Below are 22,505 nucleotides of genomic sequence, written 5' to 3'. Positions count from 1 at the left end.
CACGAGGCCGGGCCGCCATGGCTGCTCTGGCCGGCTGGTGACTCACAGCTGGCAGGACTCTGGCCCAGCGATGTTTTGAGATCCGGCTTGGTGATGGACTGATGTGACAGCTTTGTTCTCTTGGGCCCTTTTGATTTGTGAATCCCCCTTTGTGGTTTGTGGGGGATGCTCAGACCCTGCTGTTTCTGGGCTCCAGCGTCTGCCCGGCTGTGCAGGCCGGGCCAGCTGCAGCGGGGGTGGCCGGCGGCGAGCAGGAGCGCAGGGCCCAGTGGGGCTGGGCAGCCTTGGCTCGGGCGGCCGGGCTGCACTTCCAGGCAGTGTGGGGCTGACTGGGTGGTCGAGGAAGAATGATAAGTGCCTGCTCAGAGCCAGTTATGAATGGCCAGATTGCAGACCGAGGGCTGGACAAGGGCTGCCCCGCTGGGCCTGGGCCCGGGCCCAGAGCTCTCTATAGTGTCTGTGAAGGCCTGGGGGTGGACCCAGGAGAAGCCTGTGGGACTCACGAGGCAGCCAGCCCTTGGGAAAGAGCACTCAGGCCTAGGAGGGCTCGGCTAGCCAGAAAAGACTCGGGCCAGCCAGACCAGTCTGTGGAACCTCGTTGGCGGCACTCACATTCAAGGCAGGCAGTATCATGGAGAAAGGGCATCAGGGCCAAAGAGAAGTGCGTTCAAATCCCAGCTCCACTCCGCCCGGTGCTAAGACTGTGGGCTGCTTATTTGACACTCACCAGTAAAATGGAATCCTAATGCCCACCTCCTGGAGCTTGGAAAGGTTTGTGTGAGCTATCACACAGACAGATGTGTCCAGCACTGTGTTTGCTCGAAAATATAGTCCCTCCATCTGCACACTGCTGACACCCAACACCAGCTCAGCAGACACCTACAACAGGGCCTTGTTTGGTTGCTGAAAATCGCATAGTCACAGGTATTCTTTCTAGCTAGACAGTGAGCTGCCCCTGGGTAAAGCTTCCTACAGAAGAGGGAAAGTGCAGACCCCAAATCAAGGTTTGTTGAATGAAAAAAAGAGATGGGAACCTAGGAGCTTTGCAGACCCAGCAAGGTGTGACTTGCCCCAGAGCTTCAGGGCCATAGCCCCAAGGCCTCCACCACCTGGAGGAGATAGGTTAAGAGTCTATACTTAGACACAAAATTTGCATTGGAAGAGGCCTTGTGTGTCGTCCTGCCCTGGCCCCATGCAAGGTAGGACATCCCTGCTAGCAGCTAGAGCACTTCCCTCAGGGCCAAGCAGGGACAGGCATTCACTCCCCTCGGGGTAGCTCTCTGTGCCAGCAAGGCCTCTGACTAGTGAAAACTTGTAGCAATTAGAACTCATTCCACTGCCTGGGGCCACGCCATATAGATCTGCTTCCTGTTCCTCAAGACAAGCTGATGACACCTCTACAGATTCCACGAGTCTTCTTATTCCCAGAATAAACCATTAGCCAACTCACTTTCCTGACAGGGAATGGCTCCAACAGTCCCATTCTCTTCTGCAGCCACTGGTAAGGGACAGTGCACCACTTTTACCCTGGAATAAGTGGGCTGTGAGGAGGCCTTTGGGGACCCCATGCCGAGAACCCTCCCCTGCCCAGGACACCCCTCCTCAGGCGTGGGGTGCCCCCGCTGCTCCTGCCGGGACCACAGGCTGGCCTGCTCGTCTTCACCCCAACCATGCAGCTTTGATCCTGCCACACTCAGCTTTTCCATCAGAATTCAGAGGGCCATAACAGCAACTGCTTGCTTGTAAAGTGCTTGGAGCTCAGAGGAGAAAAGGTGTCAGACAAGTGTGAAATGTTATCACTGGCACAGGCCAGAAGGGAATGGAAAATCACCAGCAGAAAGTGGGAACTTGGAGGAAGCCACTTGTCAGCTCCTCTGAGCTCTGAACAAATGCACCGGGAAAGGGGACCAACCGCCTGCAGCCAGCACACCCTGGGTCAGCCCCGAGGGCTGGGGGAGGACAGGTGAACACCGAGTGTCCTGCTGTCTGATGTTGACTACTGACTTAGGAACCACGCCTTCAGCCTAAAGACTGACTCTCCATCTCGCACCCTGCAGGGGGCTCCATCCAACGGATGAGCCCAGCTGGAGAAAAGGGCCACAGGACCTAAACCTCTGCAGCAACTGCTGGGAAGAACCAACCCAGTCTCAGACAGGGATGCACCAGACAGACAAAGCAAGTCAGCATGCGGATTTGAAGACTGGGATCAGAACAAGGAGCAGGCACCCGAGTGCTTAGGTGATGCAATGAACTAAAGAGAACTTTAAAAAACAAACAAACAATTTAATTACTATTCTCAGAAATTCAGGAAAATTGTGCATTCATAAAGAATATTCTGGGGAGAAAACAGCTTAGAATTATAAGTGTGATCCACCATTTCCTATCCACAAAATGATCATCAGCAAATGAACTGAAAGTAAAGTCAAGGAAATCTGCCGGAAGGTAGGGTAGGAAGACGAGGAGAAGGAATTCAGATTAACACGATTCCTGTACCCTGTTAGGGTGAATGGGGAAAATGCCACATCGCATTTTAAAACATAAAGGATCCTGTCTTCGGGCTTCAGGCTGGAAGGTCCCAGATGCAAGCTAAGAGCATCTATAGGACGATGACACTCGGTCTGGGTGTTGACGAAGATGACCCCGCTGCTGATGGTACCACTGCTGCTATAACTGAAGAGATGCCACCTCTTGAAGGAGATGATGACGCCTCACGCGTGGGAGACTTAAACTAAGCTCTGCCTGAAGAATGACTTGGATACGTGTTCAACACTTCATTCCCTCTATATTTTCAAGGATTTTTTTCTTTATTTTTAACATTTAAAAAATCTGTATGGGATGACAATAACTAAGGGGAAGATAAGATTCCTTTCTACTTCTGAGCGTGATGCTGTGATACTTTAGGCACTAACGCAGAGCTAGTAATGCTTCCTGGTTTCGTGTTGGCTTATTTTAACAGATGGATGTAAAGTGTTGTAGAATGTACCTAACCCGTGTAAACTTCGTGGCCTAGAGTGTTTAGCTATCAAGCCAGATTCCTTAGTAGACCAAATCTTTTGTCACTGAGCATTCCAAGATACACCTTGATGTTTAGAAGAAAAATATTTGTTAAAATGACTTGAGTTCATCTTCTAGAATCTACTTTTTAAGATTTTCATCCCCTTGTAGTTTCTGCATGGACTAAGAAATAAGTATGTTAAAGTGAAGCAACTTGATGAAACTCTAGCAGGGCTTGCTTTCCAGAGACAAGTATTATTTAGAGGAGCAAAGTTATAGCCAACCCAAGCGTGTTGTAAAGCCTTTTGAAAAGTGAGGCTTGTGAACGCAAATGTGGTACCCGAGTCACAATCCACTTTAAAAATCTTGTAACAAATATAGGTAAGTTAAAAAAAAAAGAGAGAAAATCATAAACACTCAGAAAGAAAACATAATTAGCTGTAATAAATAAGACTGGCATCTCATTAACAAAACTCATTGGAACTATATTGTTAGAATTGGTTGGAATCCAAAACCTGTTGGAATCTGACAGAATCACAATCACAATGGGAGATTTTAACACACACCATGTTCCTTGATGAAGGACTTAATATTATAAGGATAACAATCCTCCCCAAATGAACCCAAGTATTAGATTATTCTCCTTGACTCTTGACAGCAAAAGCTTGCCTGTGAACAGTTAGAGATGCCCATGGAGGACTTTGAATCTGAAACCAGCACTGCAAAGAATCGGGGATGAATTCACTCTAGTTATGGTAGCGGTGGTAGAAATGGCAGGGGAGTGACGGGAAAGTGGTGGGAAGTACTGGCGGTGGTCAGGGTGATGGTAGGGGCAGCGATGGTGATGGTGGGGGATGGTGGTGGGGGGATGGGGATGGTGGGGGGGATGGGGATGGGGGATGGGGATGGGGGATGGTGGTGGGGGCATGGTGATGGGAGGATGGTGGGAGTGTGGAGGAATGGTGATGGTGGTGGGGATGGTGGAGGGGGGATGGGGATGGTGGGGGGGATGAGGATGGGGGATGGTGGTGGGGGCATGGTGATGGGGGGATGGTGGGAGTGTGGAGGGATGGTGATGGTGGTGGGGATGGTGGTGGGGGGATGAGGATGGTGGGGGGGATGAGGATGGGGGGATGGTGGGAGTGTGGAGGGATGGTGACGGTGGTGGGGATGGTGGTGGGGGAGATGGTGGGAGGATGGTGAGGGGTATGGGGATGGTGGGGGGATGGTGGGGATGGGGATGGTGGGGAGGATGGTGGGGGGGATGGGGATGGTGGGGAGATGGTGGGGGTAGGGATCGTGGTGGGTGGTGTTGGTCAGGGGGTGAGGGTGGGGGAGTGGTAGTCGTGGTGGTGGGGTGATGGTGAGCTAGCAGCACCCAGTATCTGGGGCCTAAAGGAGACGATGGCAGCAGAGTCAAAAGAACAGCTTCTTGGCAGCAAGAGTCCAGGGCAATGTCCTCACGGCACCATGTGGCTCCTTCTCGGCTCTCTGGCCTCCCTCTAGCCAGATCCAAGGCTTGTTTCCAAACGCCCCATCCCTTCACTAGGGCATCAGTGCACTTCTAATATGTCTCTTTGCTGCCTACGGTCCATAAAGTTGGCTTTGCTGCTTACTGCCAGGAGCACTGACTGGCACAAAGAGTTTTGCAATCTTGAGCACAGGCAGGCTTTGGTAAGGAAGGCAGGAAACCAGAAATAGTGTTTTAAAAGTAAAAGACTGACTAATTGAACCACAAAACTTGAAACTACCCAGCAGGAAAAGGGAAGGGCCAAGTTCTGGAGGACACACCACAGAAGAGGGAGGAAGGCTGGTAATCGTGCAAAAAGAGGCCTAGTCTCACAGTGACCACAGATGGGGACAACTGGAAACCATCTTTGCACGTCGGGTTAGCAAAAGAAGTATAAATGGTGGGTAATATCCAGGATGTGACCAGGTGGGAAAATGGGCTGTCTCCTGGAGCACTGGGCAGTCAGAGGTGAGCATTCTGGCAGGGGTGGAGGGATATCTCCCAGTATTTGAAATGAGAGTTTCTCCTACTCAGAAATGTTATTTCTTAGTATTTATCCTAGAGAAATACTTTCACAAAAGCACAAAGATGTTAATAGCTGGCTATCTCTGATAGCCTCAAAGTGTAGACAATCTAAGTGTCATCAACAGGGATGATATTTACTATTTACTTCCAAAATAACCAAATATAGAACAAAACAAAATATAAAAAACTGAGGAGGAAATGAAAGTGTTAAATTGAACTCTGTTTACTGATCTAGAAGATTCCTTGGTTTATTCTTTTTTTTTTTTACCGATGCTCCTGGCAGGATCAACCAGGAACCTTGGTTTATTCTTTAGTGAAAATAAAAAGCAATTGCAAAACACTCTGTATGGTAGGATTCAATTTCTCTTTTAATTTTTTCTAATTGCAAGGAGATGGCTACATTCAAGTTTTACTTTATACACCTCTGTAACAAGTAATAATGCACAACCAGCATGTATTATGTTTGCAATTTCTAAGCACAACTAAAAATAAAAAGGAATTAGAGTCTTCAGGAATATTCCTTTAGAATATTAGCAAGAGCATTTCCCTGCTGTCCTGAGTCACTGCGAACATGCTGAGGGTACAGGCACGGGCTGGACCTTGGGCTGTGTCCTACGCCTTCCTGCAGGCGCAGGTGGGGGAAGACAGGAGGAGGCGGTCAGGGTGCCTGGTTTTATCCCATGGCTTCAGGAAAATTCCTCAGAAGTTTAGAACCAGCTAATGGGAGACACTGCTGCAAAGAGTGATACAGTTACCTCGTTTAAGAACTGCCCAGGTCCCTTGCTCCACCAGAAGAGTGAAATTGACTAGAAAGAAAGCCCGTGTGCAATCGACGGTATCCCAGGAGATGGAAAGATGTTTCTCCGACCCAGTAAGTACAATGCACTGTGCCCGCAGCACACCGTGATGGAATACAACTAGCGGCTGCCTGACGCCTGTTGATTTATGGAGCCAGTGTCAATGACAGGCAGGGCCGATGGACCTGCTTTAGAGATTCAGCCCTGCTTTCCAATTCATGTCACAGAGAAGCTGGAAAGATGTGCATGCCATAGCAGGACTGGGTGAAACTCATGAACCCTGGTGGGGCATTCGCATGTCTGTGTCGGGCATTTCTGTCACCTGATGGGCACTTCCATGCAAGGCTGGTCTTGAGGCAGGAGCGAAGCTCTATGGGAGGGGGGGGTCGGGGGGAGGCTTAAGCTAGGTAAACACTGTGACCCTGCTGAGAGTTTGCTGGGCAGGGTGCAGGGTGGCTTGTCCAGGAGCTGGGTCTCTGAGAAGTGATGCACAGTCCTGTTCCCAGTGGGTCAGCTTGTCTTTCACAAGAAGCTGCGGGAGAATGTACTTCTGAGAAACAGGTGCTTTCCTGGGTGAACAATCTGCCCTCCCCCGCTTGTATGCTCGGGCAAAGGCTGGAGGGAAATCCCCGCTGGAAGGCAGGGATGTAGGGGGTTTGACGTGGGATGGATTTGGGTTCAAACCACACCTTTGAGTAACTCTGGGTAGGTCACTTCTCTAACCTTGCTTTCCTCCTTGGTAAGGGGCATGAAGTCCGCTTCCTCACAGTGCTGTGCATTTGTTTCCTAGGGCTTCCATAGCAGAGTACACAAACTGAATGATTTAAACAACATAAATTTATTGCCTCACAGTTCTTGAGGCTAGAAGTTCAAGATCAAGGTGTTGGCAAGTTTGGTTCCTCCTGAGGGCTGTGAGGGAGAATCTGTTCCATGTTGCTCCCCTAGTTTCTGATGGTTTGTTTCAATCTTCAGCCTGGCTAGGTTTGCGGAAGCATCACCCCATCTCTGCCTTTATCTTCACGTGGTGTTCTCCCCTGAGTTTGTCTCTGTCCAAATTTCCCCTTTGTATAAGGACACCAATCACATTGGATTAGGGCCCCCTAATGACCTCATTTTAACTCATTATATCTGTAATGATCCTATTTCCAAACAAGGTCACATTCTTAGATACTGGGCATTAGGACTTCAACATAAGGATGGGGGAATGCAATTTAACCCATAACCAGCAACGTATGTGAAGTGACTGACATGTCATAGTTCCTCAATGAATAGTAGTTATCTTTGACCACCAAGTCCTCTCTTGCTGGCATCTGGGTGCAAAGAGGCAATGAAGGTGGGAGAGGAACCCCCTTGTCTCAGGTGGCTTCTCCAGGTCGGAGTCACCCATCCCACTCTGCTTCTGCCCAATTACGTCCTCTCCATGAGGCCATTGGTCAGCTTCCTTGGTAAGTGGGCAGAGCATCTGCCCTGGGCCCCAGGGCATCCTATCTATTGTTACCTGCTGATAAATCAATGCCTTGCTGATGCAGGTTCTGATTTAGGAGCATGTCTGTCTCCCTCCTCATCCTGCTGCCATGCTGTGGTTCTGAGAGCAGGGATCTGCCACTCCATTGCTGTGCACCCCCAACCTTACCAGGGTCTAGCGGAGAGCAGCCTTTAGTGAGGGTTTGAAGGGTGCAGGAATGAAGGGACAGCAACTTCAATCACAAGGTTGCATAAATATGTGTGATACAGTTGCTGCCTTGGTATCTATTTTGAGGACTGACATGTGTTTTTTGAAACCCAGTTGTAAACCAGTCACCTTTGGCCTAGCTAAGGCTTCCCTCCCCGCAAGGTGTCTGCACAATGGGCCGCCTGCTCTTCATCCCACCCACCCAAACCCAACACACTCACGGCTGCTGGCCACGGTAAAACCCAGTGGTCAACACCAGAGTCTTATGTAAAAAAGTTCCTCCCTTTATGACTGCTTTCCTTAAACTAGCTGATCCACATCCCTCAGGGAAAGCCTAAAGGATAAGGCCCACGGACCTTAATAAAAGCATAGTCCCACAGGGGTCCTCTCTGCCCCCACCCACTGGGCGAGCACCCTGCCCCCTGCATACATCTCATAGGCCTCCCATCCGCACCCCTATCCCAGACCTGAGAGTAATAAATTTCATCTGTTTCATGCATTTTGATTTTACTTCCTCGTTGTGTCTCACCTGACTTTTCCGGCAGTCGGGGCTGCCCTAGAGAGTGCTTACATGGATTATGGCCACTCACAAGAGAAACTTTGAGACCAAATTAAAAAGAGAGCATAAGGACAAAAATCACAGCAAAGGTGAGACCTGCTCAAATGCTGCCTCCCAGCCATCCCTCCCTAAAGCGTCCCCCAGTCACATGCAAAGTGATCTTGTCTCTCTGGGCACCAGCACAGAGGCCCACCAGGCAAGCCACCAAGCACTTGGCACAGATGATGAACCAAAACCTGTTAAAGCTCTTTACTGCTCACAAAGGACACAAAAACAAGTATATGCAGAATAGGCCCATGCTAACTTCAATTCCCATGGGAAATATCAACATGCCATCAGCAACGGTTCACAAAGAAAGCAGAAAGCAGTGGCCATGGGAGACAGCTCTGTCCCCTGCTCTGTCTACCCATGTGACTTGGATCATATCACTAAACCTCAGGGCCTTTGCGTCTGAATCTTAGGAATTGGGTTAAGAATTCTTACCATAAGGATTGAGGGAAAAAGTGACTGTCTGCAGAGTTGTAAAGAGCAGGGTTTGCATGAAAGCATTTACTTTGCAGGGGCATTTCTGCAACATGGCAGCCTCATCATACACACCAACAGAAGTTTCTAAGTTGTCCTCAGCGGTAGGTAACCCCAGGGACATCTTGTGCCACTGAGCACTGTGAGGAATCTTCTTATCCTGAATTTTATTCCCTGATGATGTGGACTGAATACGTCCCCCCCAAATATATATGTTGAAGCCCTCACCCCCAGTGTAATGGTATTTAGATCAGGTCTGAGTGTGGGGTCCTCGTGGTGGAGTTAGAGCCCTTATAAGAAGAGACACCAGAGCGTCCTCTCTGCCCCAAGGACACAGTGAGAAGGTCGCTGTCTGCAAGCCGGGAAGAGAGCCCTCCCCAGAACCCAACCATGCTGGCACCTCGAATTCACACTCCCACCCTCTAGAAAGGTGAGAAAATAAATTTCTGTTGTTCATGCCATCCAGTTTACAGTATTTTGCTATGGCAGCTGGAGAAGACTAATTCAAGTAAAAATCCATTACATTTATTCTTACTTGTTAAGATTCATTGTCTATTTCTTATGACAGTCTAATGTATTGAAAAACATTAAGAAAAATTAGTTCTCTTTAAAGAATATCTAGGAGAGAAAAACAAACAACTGTTTTGATACTTTGTAGCTGAGCTGTCTAATAGGGCAGCCGACTGCCAGGCACCACTGCGCTGCTGAGCGTGGAAACGTGGCCAGTGCGGACTGAGACGTGCTGCACGTGCAGCCTGCACACGACTCCAGACTCACAGCAAAAGAGAATGAAAAGTTAATAATTTTATATTGGTTACATGTTAAAATACTAATACTTTAATCCATTACGTTAAATAACACACACAATTAAAATTACCGTCACCTGATTTTCCCTTGTTTCATGCAGCCATGTAAACTATAAAATCACATAATTGGGTCATTTCGTGGCTTTCCTTCTGTTTCCATTGGACAGCACCGGTCTGGAGTCTGCAGGGTAGACAGAGCGTGGGCTTTGGGATCCAACGGCTCTGCACTCCAATCCAAACCTTGCCATCAGCAGCTCTGTTGTCGTGGGCAAATGACTTCGCCTCTGTGACCCTCAGCTCTCCCGAGTGTGAAACGGGGATCAGAATGTCTTTCACAGGGTTGTGGTGCGGATTAGGAGAAATCAGGTACATAGCGCATAGTAGGAGTTTGTCTCTTGGTGGAAACTCAATAGATGTTCATTTCCCACCCACTGGGAAGAAGAGAAAACCGCACTGTCGGTGCCCTCCGGATCCCGGCGGCTGCAGGGCTGGTGGATTTGCACAGAAGCTCTGAGCAGCACAGTGAGAAGACGGAGCCAATCAACGCAGAGAAAGTCCTCACCTGTAAAGTTTAAGGTTTCATGGCAGAGGAGCGTCTTTATTGGAATTAATCTGCCTGCATTTCTTTCAAGCTTGCTCTAAAACATGGGTTATGCCTTAATCAGTAGAGATTTGTGACAGCTCGGTGTTGGTGCCGTGTGTTTCATGAGCAAGTCCCGGCTGCATGGAGCTTGTTCCGCTCCTGTCCTTCCTGCTCTCAGGATGCTCTGTGTGGCTCGTCTCATCCCGGGTCACAGGCACGGCTCTGCCTTGCAGCAGCTCCAGGAACTGCACCTTATCACAGGATAATAGGGACTTGCTGGAGATAACCAGTCTCTATAGAGCCGGTCTTTTAAATATACTTGAGATGAAACATAATCGGAGACAGTGAATACCTTGTCAAGGAGAGAAGGCAAGTGTCTTGGCCTAATTGCAGACATTCACATTAAAGGCGGGGGGCGGGGGCGCTAGTGAGCACAAGCTGGGTCTCAGGCCATGCAGGGCCGCAGGACCAGTACCGCCCAGGGCTGAAGAGGAGCCTGGGGGGCAGGGAGTCCAGAGCATGGGTGTCACAGCCCCCGGGTGTAGGGGTGGAGTGAGGACTCGCATACTTTTACGCACCATGTTCTAAGAGGGAAAGGGAATAGTGGGGCTTGTCCTAGGGACAGTGAGCAGGTAGGATCCAGGTCACATGGAAACAAGTGGTAGAATGGGAGTGTTTATCTACAAAGAGGACAGATGCTTGGAAGTCTTTAAACTTTGGATTCATGGACTGTGAAGAAGGTCCTCTCCTCGCTCTGCTGGCTCCTTTGGGTGGAGAGTGGCCAGTGGGTGGGTGGACCGTCTGGGAGAGAGATGCTTCAGTCTCTAAGCAAGACTGCATCTATTTCCCCAGGCCCTTCCTTACTCCTAAACAGAGTCAAAGTAAATGAACAGAACAGGGTGGTCCCCAAATGTGACAAGCTGGGTTTTGTTACACTGTGGCCTCTGTATCCCCAGAGGCCTCTGAGTAGTTGTCATGTGGGCTCCAGCGTGGGGGCCTTTGATGAGCAAAGACCTTCAGCCCTGGGCTCAGAAGTGCAGCCACGTCTCTTGCCTGACGTTGCTGGGCCTCTCTCAGGGAGCTCAGCTACACAGGCATGCTCGTGCTGTCGGAACCGCCTCTCTCCTGAAACACGCATCCTTCTCCAGTAAGGGTCACTTTGGCTGCCCCTGCCCAGGCTCTGGTGACCGCAGGCTCCTGGCCCCACCACCAGGCACAGGGACTCCCAGACCAGCCCCCTCTCCAGTGCCCAAATACAAAGTAAAGTTAAAGGCAAAAGTAGAAGCTGCAGCAGCTGCCAGGGAAGGAGGAGGGCGAGAGGGTTGGGAGAGGAGTCTCTGAGGCCCTGGGGGAGCCCTGGGTGTGGAGGACGCACCCTGCCCAGCAACAGCACGTGCCCAGCCCTGGCCTGGACGCTGTTGTTTTGCCAGCCTTGCCTGAGCCCTGCACTTAGTAAGACCCTTGGGATGGGCTTCTGTTTGTGCAGGGTGGGCCGTGCTTTCCGTGTTGCTCAGTTGCAGTTGCCTTTGGGGATGGGAAAAAGTGAGTCAGACATAGCTTTGAAGCTGGGCCCCCCAGCCTGAGCTGTGAGGAGACAGGAAGGCTCCCTCATTTGTCACTCTGTTTCTGTGGGGCCTCGCTGGGGAACAAAGGCTGCTCACGTGTGTTGGCGTTGCAGCCTTTTCCACTGGCAGTGACCACTACGCCCAGGAGCACAGCTTCCGGTGGAATTGTCCAAGGCAGCGAAGCACCCCCAGCCCAGAATGTTCTCCAAGGCCTTCGCAGACCACTGAGCAGCATGGAGGGGAAGGGGAGAGAGGAGAAGGAAGCTCACAGAATACCGGGGCAACCTGCTGGTTTCAGATGAGGGATTTCGTGAGAAGACACTTCTCTCTCTGGGCACCTGAAAAGTGGACTCCTAAGGTTGGCTTTTCTCACAAGAAGTCAAGAACCTAAAAGTGTGCATAGCCTTTTGTGTAATAGTTCCACTCTGGGAGTGACCCTAATAAAATTGATCCTAGATTCAAAAATCAATACACAAAAATAGTCACCTCAGTATTATTTATAACAGCCAAAGCTTAAAATACACTAATTAAGTAACAAGATAGGATTGATCAATTAAGCTACTGCGTGTCCTCGGCCATGACATGTGACAGTTAGGAAAAATGTGTAATCAGGTGGTGATATGTTTATGCCTTTCAGTAAAACGCACAGCATCACGATATGCAATGTGCCATCACAATCACCGCTGTGTCAAGGGACAGGACAGCCACAGGAAACGTCAAGGACGGAACAGCATCAAATGGAAGTTAACTCCGTCCAGTGGGAATGAGGACTGTGTTTCCTTTTCTTTTGGGTATTTTCAAAACTATCTTTGATGAATGGATATGTTTGATCATTATTTGGATGTTTTGCAAAGTAACTTCGGGCTGAAAGCAAATCACAGCCTTTCCGTGCCTCGGTATGTGGCCCCTGGGTGGTGCCAGGGAAGCAGCCTGTCCTCTCCACGCAGGAGGCGTCCGTGCTGACGGAGCCCACAGAGAGATGCCTGCGGGTGAAGGTGCTGGTTCCGCAATGCAGCCATTGGTCGTAGCTCTGCCCACCTTTCCCCACAGGAGACCCCACAGAGCCCCAGAGAAGCCTGACCCTTCCCCAGGGACCGAGTGTCCCGCATGGTGCTGCAGGGGAGGTGACGACTCTCCTCCTGGGTGTCCCGACAGAGCCTCAGGTGGACAGATCCCGAGAGCTGACCGACCGCATGTCCTCAGTCCTGGGCGGCCAGCACTGAAGAGGCTTCATGGACCAGAAGAGGTAGCAGACAGTCACCTGGCAGTTCTGTCCCCCAACTCTCAGCTCTGTCTCTTCGCACTCTGACAGTCGCAGAATGAGTGATTTACTCACTTTTCCCAGAGGTCTGGCCCCAGGACAGAGACACAGCTGCCACACGTGTCCCGTTTATTGTCTGCAGAGACACTGGCATCCCTTGTGCCAGTGATGAGAAGACTCATGCCTGGCAGGACTTGGCACACATTTCTGCACTTCTTCATCATCACTGCTATTTTCCTTTTATCCACACCAAAGGAGGATGTTTTTGTCCTTGGGTGTGCTTCCGGACCCCACAGACTTGTGCCAAAACAGTGTCATGGTCTCAGAAAGCGTACCTGTCTCTTAAGAAATTAAAAACCATCAGCAAAGTAATTAACTGCAGCATCTCCCACTGGGTCAACTTGGAGACAGATGTATGAGCTCGAGTGTTTCCAAAGACGACATCTGAAGACTTCGACAGAGGGTAGGGCCCCCTGGGCCAGAGATCATCAGAGCTGCGTACATAAGCAGTGTACTTGCCTGTCTTACAAATGGGGAAACTGAGTCTCAGAGAAAGGGAAAATGGCTGGCCAAGGCAGAGTCTAAGATGTATTATACCACTAGTGACCTAAGGTCCTCTTCCCCACTGCATGCAGTCAAGCAGGAGAATGACTCAGGGAACATGCATATTTGGAGCTTTGCATACCACTTCTTCAGGGTGGTGAAGTCTTTCTGGAATCCCTGGGCTCTCCAGATCTCAAAGGACTCCTATTTTCTACCTGCAAGCTCCAGCGTCAGTGGTCAGGTACTGGGCCACCTACCCCCACCCCACCCGCACACAGTGACACATACAGCCCTGTGCCCCTCCCTCCTGGCCTCCAGGATGCTCAGACCAAGGGGTCCCTGCATGTGCTCGGGAAAAGCCCAGCTCTGCCTGAAACCTCCTGAGGGTCCAGAGTTCAGAGGTGGCTGTGTAATCTGCCTCCACCCTGGGCAAGGGGGAAGAACGGCAGGAGAGACTCAGCCTAGAAGAAACCTCACCAGACTCTGCCCTGCTTTGACACTCACTTGGACCCCACTGTCATAACTGCCACATGGGACAAACCTCCGTAACGACAGTGCTGAGGATCCGGCTTACAGGTTCCCTCAGGGAAAGGGGAACAGCACACACGCCCGGTGGCCTGGGAAGGGGCCGTATTAATACCTCCAGTTGACCACTGTGGACACGGAGGCGCACAGAGGGTCAGCGACTTGGCCACACTCGCCTAGTTGGTGTGCAGTGGGGTTGGGATCCAGACTCGGGAGCGTCTCCCTGCTCCCGTCCTGCCTGCTGCACACCCGGCTGTGGCCTCGAGCTCATCCGTCCCCGGTGCCGTTATCCCCACATCAGGGAGGGGAACACGAGGCCGGGAGATAGTGCAGTGTTGACTGCCTTGGAATATGTTAGATGGACGTGGCGCTGTGTCCATTTATTCTCCCAAATTCCAGTAAATGGCTAAATGGAGTTAAAAGCCATAAATCTTTAAAGGAGAACAGAAAAAGATGGTAGCTGATGAGAGATGTCAAAATCTAGCAAGTTAGAAAGGTGAGAGACAGCTGAGCCTACAGCAAGGGAGTCAGTGAGAAGCCTGCGGACGCATCTCACCGACTTCTCGGAAAGGCTGTGCACTGCAGGGTCCGGGACCACGTGGGTGGGGATGGCGCGTGGGGCCGAGATCAGAGGTTTCATGAAACTCGGGTTAAGGAGGACTGTATCCTCCCATCCTCTCTCCACCTGGCAGGGCCCGGTGGGTCCTTCCCAGAACCCTCAGGACACCCACAACATCCTTCCTGGGGGACCTGAAGAGGACAAGCTCTGACACCAGGGACGTGTGTCACTAAAGACTAGAGGGGATGAAGGGATCTTTGAGATGAGGCTTCGCATCCTCAGCCCCTCCCCTCTCCACTCCCTCGAGCCTGGCACCCAGAGCGGTGATGGGTGCTCCCGCTCTGCCCTTGAGGGAGTGGACTGACACTCGGGGTCTCTCCACGGATGGCTCGATCCCCCATGGTCACACTGCTGGGAAGCCCCTTGATGGACCAGTGTCAGTTCTCACCCCCACACACCCCAGACCCAGAGTTTCCAACCAGCTTTTGGTGTCTCAGTCTGGATTTTAATTTAATCTAATTTAATTTAATTTAATTTGGGTTTTCTTATTTCAGCATATTACGGGGGTACAAATAATTAGGTTACATATATTGCCTTTGCCCCACCCAAGTCAGAGTTTCAAGTGTGTCCATCCCCAGATGGTGCACACTGCACCCATTAGGTATGAATATACACATCTCCTCCTCCCCCTTCCCACCTGCCCAACACCCAATGAATGTTATTACTATATGTGCACTTAAGTGTTGATCAGTTAAAACCAATTTGCTGGTGAGTACATGTGGTGTTTGTTTTTCCATTCTTGGGATACTTCATTTAGTAGAATGGGCTCCAGCTCTATCCAGGATAATACAAGATGTACTAGAGTAAAATTGTTTTTTGTGGCTGAGTAGAGCTCCATGGTATACATAGACCACATTTTGTTAATCCACTCATGTATTGATGGGCACTTGGGTTGTTTCCACATCTTTGCAATTGTGAATTGTGCTGCTATAGACATTCAAGTGCAGATGTCTTTTTTATAGAATGTCTTTTGTTCCTTTGGGTAGATGCCCAGTAATGGGATTGCTGGATCAACTGGTAGTTCTACTTGGGGGCTCTTTGAGGTATCTCCATATTGCTTTCTACAGAGGTTGCACTAGTTTGCAGTCCCACCAGCAGTGTATGAGTGTTCTTATCTCTCTGTATCCACACCAACATTTATTGTTTTGGTACTTTTTGATAAAGGCCATTCTCACTGGAGTTAAGTGATATCTCATTGTGGTTTTGATTTGCATTTCCCTGATGATTAGAGATATTGAGCATTTTTTCATATGTTTGCTGGCCATTAGTCTGTCTTCTTTTGAAAAGTTTCTATTCATGTCCTTTACCCGCTTTTTGATGGGGTTATTTGATTTTTTTTTTTCTTGCTGATTTTCCTGAGTTCTATATAGATTCTAGTTATCAGCCCTTTATCGGATGTGTAACATGCAAACATTTTCTCCCATTCTATAGGTTGCCTGTTTGCTCTCATGATAGTTTCCTTGGCTGTGCAGAAGCTTTTTAATTTGATCCGCTCCCATTTATTTATTTTTGTTGCTGTGATTGCCTTTGGGATCTTCTTCATAAATTTTTTGGCTAGGCCAATGTCTGTAAGAATTTTTCCAACATTGTCTTCTAGGATTCTTAAGGTTTCACGCCTTAGGTTTAAGTCTGTTATCCACCGTGAGCTGATTTTTGTCAGAGGTGAAAGGTGCAGATCCTATTTCAGTCTTCTGCATGTGGCTATCCAGTTTTCTCAGCACCATTTACTGAGTAAGGATTCTTTTCCCCAGTGTATGTTTTTTTCTGCTTTGTCAAAGATTAGATGGCAGTATGAGGATAGTTTTATATCTGGGTTCTCATTTCTGTTCGTTGGTCTATGTCTTTGTTCTTATGGCAGTATCATGCTGTTTTAGATACTATAGCCTTGTAGTATAGCTTGAAGTCTAGTAAATTGATGCCTCCCAATTTGTTCTTTTTGCTTAAGCTTGCTTTTGCTATACAGGGTCTTTTCTGGTTCTATACAAATCATAGAATTATTTTCTCTAGATGTGCAAAAAATGATGTTGGTATTTTAATAGGGATTGCATTGAATCTGTAGATCACTTTGGGTAGTATAGACATTTTAACAATGTTGATTCTGCCGACCCATGAGCATGGTATGGTTTTCCACCTGTTTATGTCCTCTGCTATTTCCTTCCTCAATGTCTCATAGTTCTCTGAATACTACTGAGGTGGAGAATAAGGACACATCTGGAAGTCCCAGGGCCCCACCCACAACCTGAGGCACTAGAGTACCTCTCTAAAGGAATGAGAGCTGGTTACAGGACACAAATTTGTTTTTTATATTTTTTACAGACAGGTTCTTTCTCTGTAGCACAGGCTGGAATGCAGGGGCTTCATTGTAGCTCATGCTCCTGAGCCCAAGTGATCCTCCCACCTCAGCCTCCCAAGTAGCTAGGACTACAGGCATGAGCCATTGCATCTGGCTAATTTTTTAAATTTTTTGTAAAGACAGAGTCTTGCTATGTTGCCCAGTCTGGTCTCAAATTCCTGGGCTCAAGTGATTGTCCCACCTTGGCCTCCCAAAGTGCTGGGATCACAGGTATGAGCCACTGCACTCTACCTGGATTTTCATTTTTAATTTTGTTCTGTTTGAACTTCAGGTAGACAAGTTTGAATTCATCAAACTTCTCAGTTCAGTGCACACTCTCATCATGGGTCCGTGTAAGCTCCTCTTTTGTTTTAATCTGTTTCCCCTTTATCCTCAAGCCACAGTCCCTGTCCCCCCATAAGCAGCCATTATGATGTGCTTAATATAATGTCTTAAAAATGTTTATTATTGTATTATATACGTGTGAGTTTCTAATTTACATATATGGCATTGAGATATGCATTCCATTCTTTTTCTTACTTTCTTCACTCAATACCAATGCACTATTTGTGATGTGCAGGTCTATGGATTGTGACAAGGGCCTAGAGTTGAGTAACCACTCATGTACCACACAGAACATTCCAACACTAAACATTCTCTTTTGAGGCCCCCTTGTGGTCAAACCCTCTGCCCCCACCCCAGCCCCTGGCAACTTGGCCTTTTCCATCCTATAATTTTGTGGTTTTAGAATGTCACATAAGTGGAGTCTTGTGGGGTAACTTCTTTTACTTAGACAAATGCATTTAAAATTTATCCGTATGTTATGTAAGCCAATAGTTTGTTCCTTTTTATTTCCGAGTTGTATTCTGTTGTACAGTTGTACCACAGTTTGCTTAGCCAGTCATCTGTTGAAGGATATCTTCATTATTTCCGGTTTTTATTGACTGTGAATAAAACTACCATAAACATTTACAGGTTTTTGTGTGAAAGGAAGTGTTTTGTTCACTTGGGTAAATACCTAAGAATGGGAATGCTGGCTCATCAGGCCAGTGCATGTTTTAATTTATGGGAAACTACTGGACTGTTTTCCGAAGTGTACCATTTTGCATTCCCATCAATAATGAACAAGAGCTCCTCTTGCTCCCCATCCCCACCAACATGTGAGATTGTCAGCTGATTTTTTTTTTTCAGTTTTAGCCATTCTGATAAGCAAATAGTGCTATCTCATTGGGGTTTAAATTTGCATTTCCTAAATGACTAATTATTATTTTTTTTTTTTTTTTTTTTTTTGTTGTTGTTGTTGAGACAGAGTCTCACTCTGTTGCCGAGGCTAGAGTGAGTGCCGTGGCGTCAGCTTAGCTCACAGCAACCTCAGACTCCTCGGCTTAAGCGATCCTACTGCCTCAGCCTCCCGAGTAGCTGGGACTACAGGCATGCGCCACTATGCCCGGCTAATTTTTTCTATATAGATTTTTAGTTGTCCATATAATGTCTTTCTATTTTTAGTAGAGACGGGGTCTCGCTCAGGCTGGTCTCGAACTCCTGACCTTGAGCGATCCACCCGCCTCGGCCTCCCAGAGTGCTAGGATTACAGGCGTGATCCACCGCGCCCGGCCAATGACTAATTATTTTGAGCATTTTTTATATGCTTATTTGCCATCCCTATATCTTCTTTGGTGAGGCATCTGTTCAGATCTTTTGCCAATTTTTAATTGGGTTAATTATTTTCTTATTTTTGACTTTTAAGAGTTTTTTATACTTTCTCAACACAAGTTATCAGATATGCAATTTACAAATATTTTCTCCCAATCTCCTATTTTCTATCTTCTATTTTTCTTCTAGAATTTTTTTTCTAGAGATTTTATAGTTTTAGATTTTATTTGTAAGTCAATGATCTTTTTTAAGTTTATTTTTCATATGGGGTGAGGTATGGATCAAAGTTCCTTTTTTGTGCATATGGATATACAATTGTTCCATCACCATTTTGCTCAAAAGATATGCTTTCTCCACTGAATTGTCTTTGTATCATTTTCAAAATAAGTTCTCTATATAGTGTGGGTCTATTTCTGGACTCTTTATTCTGTTCCATTAGTCTATTTTTCTGTCTTTACACAAATACCACATTGTTTTAATTACTGCAGTTTCATAAGTTTTGAAATTAGTAAATGTTAGCCTTCCAAACTTGTTCTTCTTTTTCAGAGTTGTTTTGGTTATTCCAGATCAGGGGTGGGAACACTTTTCATGTTGGAAGGCTGCATTAATTTAGCTATAATCAAACAGGGCCACATTTAAGAAACTTCAATTAGATAGACTTAGAAATGTTTATCATTTTGTAAAAATCTAACTTCTATGTACTTATTAATTTCAAAAAGTGAAAACTACTTGTTAAGTTTAAAGTTAATAAACCTTTTAATGACTTTGTTCTGTCTGCTTTTTGTTGGGAAGCATTTGAATACTTGGTTGCAGCATGGAGGTCTGCAGTTTCAGTTGATCCTCTAGATGGGTGTCAGTCATTTGTAACCTTAAGGGCATCTTGATTTGGGTTTGGTAGGAGAATGTAGATTCACAGCAATAAGTGGTTAAAAAGCAAGAAAGCATTTTGGGGGCATGTTGCCAAAGATGTGGGTATTCTGCATTTTTCCATATTTCAATTGGATCTTTCTTAGCATCAAACAATGACTTTAAAATGTTGTCTACTGAGAGCTCAATCAATTCCATCTGTAGTTTTTTAGGTGCCTTGGTGATATCAACTAAGTGAAGCTGAAATGTTAATTTGAGTGTGATGTCATGATTCTAAAAGTCAGTGAACCTTTCATTGTATTCTTCAATTAATAAGTCTATAACAGCTGCCTATTTTTCAAATGATTCGCATATATCATCTTGCTCTTCTATGACCTTTGCTAACTTAGGAAAATGTTCATCCAAAATTTCCATTTGAAGAAATCTTTTCAAAAAAGATAGCTTTTTTTGAAATGCTTGGATTTTTTGCCACATATCATATATAGACTTAGTTTTACCTTGCAAATAAATATTTCATCATTTTGATTTGACATGATATCACACAGAAATGCTGTATTCCTATAGAAATCTTCTTTCAATAATTCACATTGCTGATTCTGTTCTTCATAAACTTTAACTATCTGTTCTTGCAGAGATAAAATTTTGGCTAACAGCTGTCCCTGCAATAGCCAATGCATTTTAGAATGATATGGCAAATTCCTAATGAATACCTCATGGTTCAAATTTAGCATATTGTGAAACTGATGATTTCATGTTGCATTTGCATGAATATATAATAGTTAGCAATACTTACAACTTGTTGCAAAGTGTCACTTAAAATAGTAGCTTTAGCACAGAGATTTTGCTGATGCAAGATACAATGAAAGGAAATGAGAGCATCTGGACATGTTAATACTTTTTAAATCTGTGCAATAACCCTTCATGTTTTCCTGTCCTGGAAGGTGCACCATCTGTACATACACTCACTAAATTTACCAAATTCAGTCCAACTTCATGACATTTATCCTGAAAGTTGTTGAAAATATCTATTCCCCATGTTCTGTTTGCAAGAGTGCCCAAAGTGAGTAACTCTTCACAGCAAAGAAAATCTTCTGTTATGACCCAAATGAAATATAAAACCTCACCAAGTCAGTAGTATCAGTTGATTCATCCAAAGCGATTGAGTAATATATATTTTCCTTTTGAAGTATTGTATGAAGTTGTTCCATTAAGTTTAAGGCTAATTCATGCTACAGATCAGTTATGGTTCTTTTTGAAAGACGCAGTTGTTTGTACTTTGAAATGTTATTAGGGTCTAAGCATCTTACAACTTCTACAAGGCACTCTTTCACAATTTCTACATCACTGAATGGCTTCCCTTTTTTCACGAGTATATAAGCTACTTTATAAGTTGTTTCAGTGGCATTATTTCCAGGTCTTATTGCTGCTTGAAAGAATTATCTTTGCTTTTGCTTTTCATCTTTTAATTTCTGCAATACAACCTTTCATGGTTCTCCCTCTAATTTAAAATATTTGTGGTCCTTACAAGTGTCATAATGTAGATGCGCATTGAATTTCTTTAATGTTGATATTGCAGTATCACAAAGCAAGCATATCATCTTATCTTTAGCAGAAACAAGATAATATTGCTCTTTCCAATCCTCATTAAAAAATCTGTTTTCTTCTTTCAGCATTCTCTTGGTCTTTGATGTGAGAGGCTGTTAAGCAGACAGAATTAAAAAATACTGTGGAGCTGTGCAACTATTCACAAATTACACTTCAAACAGAAACACAGTGCACGGGTGTCAAGAGCTGATAACAGACGGGCATACTTGACCCTCATAAACTCTCACCAACCAGCCTCATGCGGTAGTGGCGCCAGTCAGATGGGGGAAGTTAGAACTAAATCATGAGTGTGGCAGCTGTCAGTTTAGGCCTTATGGCTTACTGATGTTCTGTTAATAATTGTGCCAATCTGGGAAGATGATTTTATTGAAACTTATTTTATTCTATGATATTTTAAATATGTTCATTTTAAAAACAAAATAAAAATATAAAAGACAAACAAAAATGTATTAATACAAACAAAAGGATTTGTTCTGTAAAATTTGGACTCAGTCAAAAGGCCACACTAGGCCGGGCGTGGTGGCTCACGCCTGTAATCCTAGCACGCTGGGAGGCTGAGGTGGGAGGATCACTCAAGGTCAGGAGGTCAAGATCAGCCTGAGCAAGAGCAAGACCCCGTCTCTACTAAAAATAGAAAGAAATGATCTGGACAGCTGAAATATATATATAGAAAAAATTAGCCAGGCATGGTGGCGCATGCCCGTAGTCCTAGCTACTCGGGAGGCTGAGGCAGGAGGATTGCTTGAGCCCAGGAGTCTGAGGTTGCTGTGAGCTAGGCTGACGCCATGGCACTCTCCAGCCCAGGCAACAGAGTGAGACTCTGTCTCAAAAAAAAAAAAAAAAAAAAAGGCCACACTTATGGACTTAGAAGGCCACATGTGGCCTTACGGCTGCAGGTTCCCCACCCCTGTTCTAGATGCTTTGCATTTGAATATGAATTTTAGAATTAGTTTGTCATTTTTATAAAAAACAAAACCTCATTAGATTTTAATTGGCATTGCATTGAATCTATAAATCAATTTGGGAAAAATTGACATCTTAATATTGAATTTTCTGACCTGTGAATGCAGTATATCTCTCCATTTCTTTAGATCTTTGATTTTGCTCAGTGATGATTTGTAGTTGTCAGTATCCTACTTTTTCATTTCTTTTATTTATTTATTTATTTATTATTTCAGCTTATTACGGGGGGTACAAAAGTTCGGTTACATACGTTGCCCATGTACCACCTATCCCCCCAAGTCAGAGCTCCAGGTGTGTCCATTCCCCAGACAGTGCGCACTGCACTCATCATGTAGGTATACACCCATCCCCTCCTCACACCGCTCCCCCTCCCCCCTCCCCCCCCTCGAGTCAGCACCTTCAAGCGTGACCATTCCCCAGACGGTGCGCAATGCACTCATCATGTAGGCATATACCCATCCCCTCCCCCCACTGCCCACTGGATATCCCCAGTCTGATATCCAATTGGTATCATTCCCAGATGGGAATTTAGGTGATGATCAGGGAAACCAATTTTCTGGTGAGTACATGTGATGCTTATTTTTCCATTCTTGGGATACTTCAC

The sequence above is a fragment of the Eulemur rufifrons genome, chromosome 28 (genome assembly GCF_041146395.1).
Source record: "Eulemur rufifrons isolate Redbay chromosome 28, OSU_ERuf_1, whole genome shotgun sequence".
Taxonomy (NCBI): Eukaryota; Metazoa; Chordata; class Mammalia; order Primates; family Lemuridae; genus Eulemur; species Eulemur rufifrons.
The sequence above is the reverse complement of the archived record's forward strand: the minus strand, read 5'-3'. Positions refer to the sequence as shown.